The 10,335-nt window shown below is 41.1% G+C and overlaps 1 protein-coding gene across 11 annotated transcripts in view; it reads left to right on the top strand.

Annotated features, from left to right (window-relative positions):
- The first annotated feature begins 556 nt into the window (after positions 1-556).
- Positions 557-10,335, top strand: part of PKNOX2 (PBX/knotted 1 homeobox 2) — a 3,670,033-nt gene continuing 3,660,254 nt past the window's right edge. For 4 of the 11 annotated variants that reach the window (XM_069224547.1, XM_069224539.1, XM_069224528.1 and 1 more), the window contains exon 1: positions 618-673. The gene's annotated coding sequence lies outside the window, so the exon portion shown is untranslated. Of the gene's footprint in view, positions 674-10,335 lie in introns of all 11 variants that reach the window. The other 7 variants (XM_069224540.1, XM_069224529.1, XM_069224538.1 and 4 more) reach the window with 4 other exon arrangements.

Genomic DNA, 10,335 nt, shown 5'->3' with positions numbered 1-10,335 from the left:
CTAAAGAGTGACCCCCGGACATCGTTAGTTATGGTTTGCATGTCCCTTGCATGAGTTATGAATTGGTGTCATAAGCATAACAAGCAAGTATCAATTGTTTTTCTGGTTTAATTCACAATCTTTACTCTAGTTTAACTGTGTTTTTGCTCAGTGAATGTTTTATTTTATTAAACATAGATTAACATTGTGTAACCCAAGCTAGACATAACTTCACTTTAATTTTTTTCCAGTGAATATTTGTGTGTTTGTGTACACATACAAAAGCTCACTCAACATCATAGGTTGTAGGTGGCACCACCAGTTCTATCTAAGGCCCTGGGATATCCTCTTTAAAAACATTTTAGAGACGCCATTGAGTTATTGATTGCTTTGAATAAATGCCCTGCATTATTATAATTTTCTTTACAGACGATGGTTGCATGACTGGCTCTATTTTGTGTAAACGCTGTTACACCGTTTTAGGAAATAGCAAGGCGGGATTACACTGCGCATGAACATTTCAACAACCATAAAGTTCACTGCTTGGAGTTTGGTGCAGTTGTGGGGTTTGTCCACCAGAGGACGCCCAGAGGAAGTTAGGCGGGGAGGAGCCAGCCGGCACGTCACTGTCTGCGCTGGGAAGTATAGGCTGTTCCGTCACGGCAGTGTCAGTCTGATGAAGATTGGCACCCAGGTAAGCTGTCATTCATTGTGCATGTCAAAGCGGCTCCTCCGCGCTGTGCCTGTGCTGCCTCCTTTCTCCTGCGTGTGTGTGCATCCCAGAGCAGTGCTCGCGCAGTCAATGGCAGGGCAGGGAGGGAGAGCAGCCCGCCGCAGCCAGTGCAGGATCCTTCCGAGCAACCTCAACAGTAGCATCAGTGCTGCTGCCTTCCCTCACCCGGAATGACCCCCTCACAACCCGGAACGCAAACGTATCAACAAGAATGTTTTTATTTTTTAAACATAAAAACGCAGCTTGCGTTTTATTCCCAATTTGTTCTGTTTTAATTGAGAGGGGAAAGAAACATAAGCAATCCACCTATTCCGAGGTGGGATTTTCCAGCGGTCTGAGGGCGTTCAAAAATGATTTGTTTGTATTTTTCGCTCTTCTGACCTCACGACGTTTTTTCTGAAAGAAAATTTCTAAAAACGGTGAATTGTCAGAGTGCAGAGTGGCTACGTAGGAGATCTGTCTTGGCTTTTCCTGTTTGAAATCCTTAAGCCGTGCTTTTCATTTGTAAGATTGCTCTTCTTGTATCTGTGGGTCATTTGGCTTTTTGTCCAACAGCTTGTTTATTTTCACGGACCAGCTTTGAAAACGCACTTTTGTTTGCAAGCAGCTACCTCTTCATTTCGTTGTTCGAACTACTATTTAATCAACTCCTGCAAAACAATATGTGAGAATATACGTGGGATTCTGAGTGGAAACAAACGGCGCTTGTTTTGTGGGAACGGGTGTTGACGGCGTTCTTTGTATTGCCTAGTGTCACGGGTGTGAAACCTTATGTTTCGGGAACTGTTGTATAGCCAGTGTGGTGTGTTTTAACAAATATCGCTTAATTAATAGGCATTACGGTATTTTTTGACAATTATTCTCTTTTGATTGCTAAATATGGGTTAGTTCGAGACTCGTTTTTTTTTTTTTAATCCTGCTTATTTTTTGTGAACTTCTCTTTCGCGTTTGTGCTCGTGCGTTTGTGTAGATGCCAAGATTTGGTAGCATGAAACACAGAACGTTTGAATCCGACGTGTTTGAAACGTATGATGTGTGTCTGGCTATTTGTGTAATCTATGCTACACTTAGATATTTTTCTTTGATGTAAAATATTGACTGTGACATGGGTATGGCTGAGACATGTAACTTTCTGTATATATCCAGAAAGGGACAGCTTTATATTTATACTGCCTGATATAGCTGCCAATACATTTTTTAACTTTTGCTTTTTGAGAACCAAGGACTCGGTTCCCAGCGTGCACTGGATATGGTCCGGAGCACTAGTTGGAGTTACCGTGAACATTCCTGTTGACTGATTCTTGGACAGAATGTGTCTTCGTGTATTTTGAAGCGCATGTTCAGGTTGGGTATCACAAATCAGAACTATTACATGTTTGGAGGAAGCTGGATCATGTCAATGCTCGTGGTGCCAACTTGCAAGTTTTTAAACAGCACTTTCTTTGATTTTTGGAGATGGTCTTGTGTTTCCAGATACATGTTCTCTCAAACAATGCTTATTGTTTCCAGTACAAGGCATACACTTTGACATATGATGTTCATAAAACATACCTTGCCATGGTTGTGGGATTCAGTGGACAGCTATGGCTGGTCGTATTACTTGGAAACTAGCTGTGTCACATTTGGGAGATTGTATGTTATGTTTGCGGAACTTGGTGGTTCTTTTGTGGGAGATTGGAAAGGTTTTGTTTGAGGGTAGGGTATACATTGGTTGTGCAGTGAACAATAAAGAACAGCCCGTCAGTACCCTCTGGTTGTGGTCACAGACTGTCACGTTTGAAGGTTAGGTGTGTTTCAGGTTCCCATGCATAATATTCGAGAGATTTTATGTTTGATCCCATGGTTGCTGCATAGCATGTTTCGGAGATAACATGGACATTTTTTTGTTTAAGATTTGTCATTTTCAAGAGATAACGTGGAGAAACTTTGGGATCCTGGTGATTTTCCGTGATGGAATAGGTAATGTTAGAGGATTTGAATTTCTAACGAATTGGTGAGGGAATGGCTGCGTCCTCTTTAGTGATCTTGTGGATTGGGGGTAATAAAGACTCGTTTAGGTTGAGATACGTGATTTTGGAGGTGTTATAAGTCTCAATTGAAGTTAGTATGACCGCGCTCGAGAAGTGGATTTATAAACGTGGAAATAAAATGCTTGTGAAGTGAATACGGATGGGGTGCTCCATGTTGACTTATGTCGTGTCTCAGTAGGCCCAGTGTGCGTTTCGTGTTTGGTGACACATCAAGACATGGTTGGTGACTGCACTGACTTCTTTCAGGCTGTGGAGAATGATACTGGAGAATCGAGTGAGTCGCGTTTTTTTCATGGAGCGCTTTAAACCAAATGACAAGGTTCGCACTTTATTACTATTTTCAAACTTAAAATATAACGTTAAGTGTCACCAGAATTAAAGATTTTAGGACCAAGAGGCTGGTTCCTGGATTTAACTGAACATTGAGTAAGGCCATCTTTGGTAACTGTTTAGTATAACAATGAGGAGTGAACATTTTAGGCAAGTAGTAAAAAATACTCTCTTTCGAGGTAATACTACACCTGACAATCTGTAGGATTTCGCGCTGGTGACTTCAGGCGAACCAAACGATGGTTTTATTTTTGGTTGTTTTAGTTTCTCAGCCTTAACTGTGCGTTTCTGGAAAGGGTGTCCGAAGGGTTCCTTCCCCAAGTACAACCCATAGCGCAGTCTGTGACTTAGCACTCCGACTATTTGCATGCTGGGTTCAGTTGCTGCCTTTTGCAGGCTGTTTTTGACACACTTCAACCCGCCTCATTGGCATTCTGCAGGAGGTATTGGGGTGGTCTCAGATTTAAATGAAGTCATTAAATTAAGGGGGTTCTGTTTAGGATCCGGGCGGGGTCGTGGGTACATATTGAATGGGGAACAGAACAGAGGATTTATTGTTCGCTCGGCGGAGAGGATTCCTGAGCTCCCCTGTCTTGTTTTTTTTTTTTTCTGACATTGAGAGGACTTTTAAAAGCATCAGTGTCATTGTCAAGCATTCAGATGCCCCGCATACAAACACCCTGTAGCGCTGTTAGCTCTTTGGAGTGACTCCTCGTGCCTCCAAAAATAGTATTTTATTCACAAAAATAAGTAGAAATGGAAGGCCGGTTTCCCTCATAGTTTAATATGCTTCCCCACGCATGCTCGGCTGGAAAATGCAGCATAACGTAAGCATCCTATCCCCTACAAACCGTCCACAAACTGGTCACAGTTGAATTTAGGAAGCTAAACCAACACACGTTTGTGTAAGGGGTGCGGAGAACAAGTGGCAGTTACCTAACGACCATCTCTACGCAGCGTAGTATATCACCTTGTAAATAAACATTTGTAAAAAGAAAAGTGGAATAGGGACGGGGCTGTTTATGGTATTTTTGTCACCAAGCAAAGCATTGCCTATGGTGCATATACATGTTGGACCTGGTTCATAGGGCGTGGTCCCAGGGTTCACTGATTTTACATGTGCAGCCCGATCAAAGCATACACAGAGTTTTGGCCTGGTACATACTGTCTGACCACCGCAGAAACACATGCAGACCTCAGTACTTGCACATCCTAAACTTTATGCTTACAAACTTTCCTATTTATGCGTGTACACTAGTGCACCCAGGACACTGATTGCATGCAGATTGGTAGCTATACACGCAGTCTGTCCTATGCACACACAGCGTCCCACAATAGTCTAGTTTCTGCGCCAAAGCCTGTTGTATGTTCTGGGCATTCACATGCACTACTTGGCCCCAGCACACAAACAGACCGCACCTGTCCAATGTGGCATGCAGACTTGCCCCTGCACAAAAACTGTAGCCTGGTCACTGTGCACTCCCACGCAGCTGTGCCCCTACACCCTGGCACTTATTAACATACTGTCTGATCTCTGCATGCGTGCCCCTGAAAACCAACACCAACACACCAGGCTCCGCACAGCCTGCTGTCTGCACACGCCACCTTTATCAGATATGCTGGCTGAATCCGACTGTTCTTTTTTGTAATTTAGTTTTTTATGCTTCCTAATCGTTTCCCTTTTTAATTACAATCAACCTCAAACCATACGATGTGCAATGTGGCTGTAAATGATCATTTTAAAGGGTGGGTGTATTTGGCTATCTTATTTTCAAATTCATATACCTGAATGTGATTTACACATTTTAATAAACACGTTTAAAATCGTTCTCATGTCCTCCTCAAATTGTGTGTGTTCTGTGCCGTTTTTATTTACCTACCATTCTTGGGACTGTGTGACTGTTACTGAATGCCAGATACAAATAGTATTTCAGTCATGTAACAAAAATTGCTCTCTTTTAGTTCAACATTCATCAAATAGCTTGGAAATCTAAATGTGGCCCACCCGATTATTTAGTGACTTGGTTATTTAAACACTTTATATAGGAGTGTTGACTATTTCTGCCTGTAAATTTATTTTTTCTTTTATTTGTTTTGGTTTGTGATGCATTCCAGTAACTGAACACTTGGGGCTGCTTTTTATTTTTGACTGAAAGCAAAGTTTATGTTTTGCAAAATAGGGAAATTATAGAATACTAAGAATTTCCCTTCGAATTAATATTTCATTAGTTTGTATATGTGTGCATATACGTATGCATGTATATAGTTATATACACACGCATGTTTAGAATATTTAGATTGTAAAGCATATGTAATTCCTCTAAAAACAATATTGCAGCGTCTCAAATTACTACATTATTGACATTTTGCTGCATAACATTTTTTTAGAGAGACTGGGCATTTTTGCTTCCATGCAAAGTTGTTGACATGGTCTGCATACGCATTATACAGATTTCTCACATTTTACAGGCTGTCTGCCCCTTTCAAACAGTTGAGCTCGTCATTTGAATTAGCAATACAATTATCCTGACTGTTCTTCTTGGTCTCGAAGGTTTAGAGGTCCCTCACTCCATTCCTGAGAGCTCATACAGGCAACCTACTCTTCAGAAAGCTGTTTAAAATTGAACTCATAAACAATCCTTCGACGGAACTTGAACAGAGACACGGCGAACCCATACACCTGGTCAGGTTGCACTTTCACTGCGAACTACTGGCGGCATACCTTTGAAACTAACCCTCTAGGATCTGTTCTCCACACCTTCCTCACAATCTTGAAGAATAAAACTTTATGCATGGAGCAACTTCACTAATAGCACCACAGCCTAAAAAACACCCAGGGGCAGCAGTAAGGGGATATGATGGCCGTAGTGGAAAACACCAGAAATGTATATAAGGCAGCATGCTCACTCAGTTCTCTTTGAAGCATATGTTCATTGGTTATAGTCAATTAAGCTCTACCTCTAATGACCTGATGCGCCACAATTCTGGGGCCCAAAGTAGTACAAGTGTACACAACGGTGTTCTACTGTGTGTTAAAGAGGTTTGGGGCTGTATCACATGAGGGCTACTCTCTGCCACAGTTTTGGTCCGACTGAAGCCTCAAGAGTTGAAAAGCTTGATCGGTGCTATTTTACCACCTTAAACAGTGATAAATGGCTGCTTGTCACAGGAACGTTCGAAGCGTGTGCTGCTTTTCACTGGAATTGTAGCAGCATTTGTTGCGATCTCCAAAGCAAACAACATAACACAATAACATAAACAAAATTATGTAACACCTCAATTAAAAACACAGGGTGAATCACAGCAAAATAGAACCCATCTCATCGACCTCAACATAGCAAAGCAACATCTGATTGCGGTAATGAACTACAAAGCACAGCAACACAAAACAGCAGAACACATCATCACTACAACAAATATGCATCAGTGTTCTTCTCATACATTACCACTCTCAGAATCCAGTTTTTTATAACACAGTAGTGAAAGGTGTTTGAGTCAGCCCTGCTTTAACTTGCCACCAAAGAAAGGAAACAGCGCAGGACAAAATTGTTTAGTTATCAAGGCCTTGGTCCTAAAATCCACATCAGGGTTCTTCACTTGTCTGTATATGCAGAAAAAAGTAAACGAGGGAGCAGCTTTTTGCATAGCTGGGGTTTGAGGCAGTTCTTGTTTATTGTAAAGGAAGCAATATTATGTTTAGTAACACAACGCAGCTTGTTTTCCAAGTGTTATGTTAATATGGCTTATTACAGCGCACGAATAACCCCCAAAGAAGTATCTTGCTGCTGAAGACAAATACAGGCAAGACAGGACGCCAGAATAAAATACAACTGTCTTACGCAGTTTTATGAAATAAACATAATCAGAGCAAGCACAGATGTGAAATGGCCAATTATTCCAGTTAAACAGAGCCAGGTATGTAAAGGACCTGCCACCGCCGCTTGTCAGTCAAACACGAGGAACTGTCATTAAGGCTTTATCCTTGTAGCATAAATTCCTGACTGGGCAGTGAAGTTTACGTTTCTGTGTGAGGTACCTAGAAACGATTTATAAGTAAGAAAGCAAATTTAAAAAATTGTCCTTTTTCTTAATAGGCAACCAGAGTAGGGCTCTCGCAGAGGATCAGATGCAGAGCTGGCAGGGAGATTGCAGACACGCCGAGCAGCCCTGTTTTAAACCGCTTGCGATTTTTCTAATAGTCTTATTTGCTGCAGCAAGCAAAGCATTGCCGTAGTCTAATTTGCTAATAACCAGAGCCAGAACAAGAGTTTGCCTTGCAGAGGACAGAAGGTAAGGAAATGCCTTCTTCAGCAGATGCATCTTGTTAAAGCAGCTGCCGCTAGTGGTGGATACATGGTGTTTCAAAGAAAGGGACGGGTCTCTTTTCAGGCCAAAGTTCTTAACTACCTGCTTGGGCATATGAGCCAGGCAACCAGTCTGGAGTCCAAAGTTGCTGGGCTTTACCAAATAGCATGATCTCAGTTTTAGCAGCATTCACTTGTAAATAGTTGGCCATCCATTCTGTGATAACATTCATGCCATCGGAAAACTGATTCTTGATTTCCTCCAGGTCTTTATCAAAGGAAATCATCAGCTATGTGTCATTGGCTTGTGATATTATTTCAAAACCAAAGGTTCTAGCAATCACAGCTAGGAGGGCTACATAGATATTGAATAGTGTGGGGCTTAGCCAGCAGCCCTTTGCTACCCCCTTGTCAATTGACATAGTGCGATATCTGAAGGGACCCCGTGAAATAGTCTGAGTTCTTTTTGTTGAGGAAGTCTTGAAACTATTGCAAGGCAGTACCAGAAATGCCAATCTCATACAGCCTTTGATTCACCCTAGAATGAGACACAGTAACAGGCTGCAGTTAAATCCAATAGCTCCAGCTTAGAAGGAGCTTCCTTTGTCTAGTGCAAATCCTATAAAATCAGTTGCCATGACCAAGGCAGTCTCTGCTATAAGCGGATCTGAACCCAGATTGCAATGTGTCCAGGATCTTATTATCGTCAAAATAAGCTATCACTGTTCAACATGTATGTGGCCTCCTAGTATTGAGCTAAGACTCCCACAGGATTGGGTGTCACTTATATACGAGCACACAGTTCCACCTCAAACTCGTAGATGAGCATTGCCACTTTCTCAGCCTGTTTCATTGCCTTTTACATCTTGCTTCTTTGACCCCCGAGTCCAGCCCCTGTTTGCTTAACTGTGGCATGAGGAACTAGATGCTCCTCCACTTCAGAGATAAAGAACACATTATTGGAGTGCTCTTTGACAGCCACCTTTAATTTACCCCTACATTAAACACAGTCTCTAGCTCTCAAACAGCTTTCCACCATTTACTTCTACTAAGAGGTCCTGCTCTCAGAAATCACCCTAACTCTTCATGTAGTTTTCATATAGGAATGAATGCAGCATTACATACACTACCCCCCTCCCCAGTATATCTATCTTAAAAACTTCAGACAGTTCGAAACTGTGCCTTGTTTATTATTTTCAGTGAAATTGCACAGTCACATCCCACTGACCTTGAAATCCCTCCATTGGCTCCCACTGAAAAGAAAGAATGTCTTTCATAGCAGTTTGCTTGCGAAGCCATGCGCACCATGCCTGCTCATCAAACTATTTTGGTAATCTTTTTGCCGCTCGTGAAATTACTTGAAACATTGGGTTTGCCAACTGGTGCTTATTGCTGTCCTGACCATTTAGATGTAAAACATATGGCGCTTGATCTCCCTATGCCCAGCGCTTTTCTTTATGGAATTCCTCGCATCTGCAACTGAGACATGAAGCTGACTACCTTAAAATGGTCATTAAAGAGTCACCTTTTAAACATAATGTTTGGATAATCCTGTGCTGTATTTGGATTCCTTAGTCATGCAGCCAGATTTTTAAGGCCACATTCTCTTTCCTCACCCAGGCTATCAGGATTTTTATTCTTCAAGCCTTTGTCTTCATGGTGGAGACGTGTCAGATGGTAGGTATGCAAGCAATGTTCATCGTGTTGGACGATCAACTGGTTCTCCTTCGCAAGGATTCTTGAATTACACAGTATTAGAACTCACTATTCCCTTTTAAAAAGTCTCTATGTCTCACAGCGCTCTGAGGCCAGTGCATGGTGGTTAGTAGCAATTTACAAAAACTCAAAATAAATTTAACTCAAAGCTTATTTATTCGGATCAATTGACAATACTTACAAGCATAAACTAGCTAAAACCAACAATACATAAAAATAGACTCACATCCATCAACAGTGACGGAAAATGAAGTGCAGTTCGGCAAGGCACAATACTATATAAAAAACATAACTTCATAAACAAATTATACAAAAACATTCAAATATTGAAATTTACCTAGCTAACTTCATAAAAACTAATCATTAAAATCCATCAAAAAAAACTAAAAACGACGTAAAGTATAAACATATAAAAAAAGGTCAGCTTGAGCCTTCAGCAGCATGGTTGTCGTTTCTCAGCCTAAGAGCACCTGACAAAGAACAAAAAGCTAGCCACACTACGACAGACTACAAGTGATTGCAACATTTGTAAATAGAGCAGGGCGGGCCTGGCCTGTCTAAAACCTTTTCCTCTAAGCATAAATAAATAACATAATTATTTGTTGGGGTGGTGAGATGATGAATTGATTTACAGGTAGTGCAAGCAGTAGCAAATCTGTTAAAGGTATGTAGCAGCAAAAGGGTAGTTTGCAGGTTTGATGGCAGAAGTAGAAAGCAACATTTTAAGATCGCAGACCAATCGAAAGATAGGACAAGCCAAGCAGGATAGGATAATGTTAACAAATAGCAGCTATGAAACGTAAGAAAAGGCCAGTTGTACAGTAGGAAGCATGTGGTATGAAAACTAATTTAAGGATTTGCATGGTGAGGTAGAGAGGAGCCAAAAATGACATTGAGGTAAATTATAGATTCAGCTAGTAAAGGATGAAGGGGGTTAGAAAAATCCCTGGATATGGTGGTAAATGTGAACGCAATAGGGACAGATGGGCGCAAGCTTCCTATTTTTTAGGTCTAAGTGTGAACATACATACATTAGAATGAGTCTTTAATTGAAATATGAAAGGATTGTGACAGACTGAATGAAGAGCAAGTTAAATAATATAAACAAAAACGTGCTAAAAGCCAGATACAAATTCAGTTGAAATGACTTTTTATCAGATCACTCGCTTTTTATTTTTCCTTACTCCCAAATTCTCTTGAAACACTACCTTCAATGTATGTCTCTTTGTAAACTAGTTTTTGC

Source organism: Pleurodeles waltl, chromosome 3_1, assembly GCF_031143425.1.
Source record: "Pleurodeles waltl isolate 20211129_DDA chromosome 3_1, aPleWal1.hap1.20221129, whole genome shotgun sequence".
Taxonomy (NCBI): Eukaryota; Metazoa; Chordata; class Amphibia; order Caudata; family Salamandridae; genus Pleurodeles; species Pleurodeles waltl.
Note: the sequence above shows the minus strand (reverse complement) of the source record. Positions and strands in the feature narration are given on the sequence as shown.